Raw genomic sequence first — 200 nt, 5'->3', positions numbered from 1 at the left:
AGGACCGGTTCTAAATACCATTCATTTAGCCCCATCTGTAACTTTGAACAGTCACTGAATGAATGCTTATTAAATTAAGACTGACTGTATTTGTATTCTTCTATTACTTCTTGACCATAGGCAAAGTTCTCTGACATTTTTGGTTCTGCTATCATAGGAAATACTATTTTCTTTGTCTTTTTCATTGTGTCAGTGTAAAC

This window comes from Vipera ursinii, assembly GCF_947247035.1.
Source record: "Vipera ursinii genome assembly, chromosome: 3".
Lineage (NCBI taxonomy): Eukaryota > Metazoa > Chordata > Lepidosauria > Squamata > Viperidae > Vipera > Vipera ursinii.
This window is presented reverse-complemented; position numbering follows the sequence as displayed.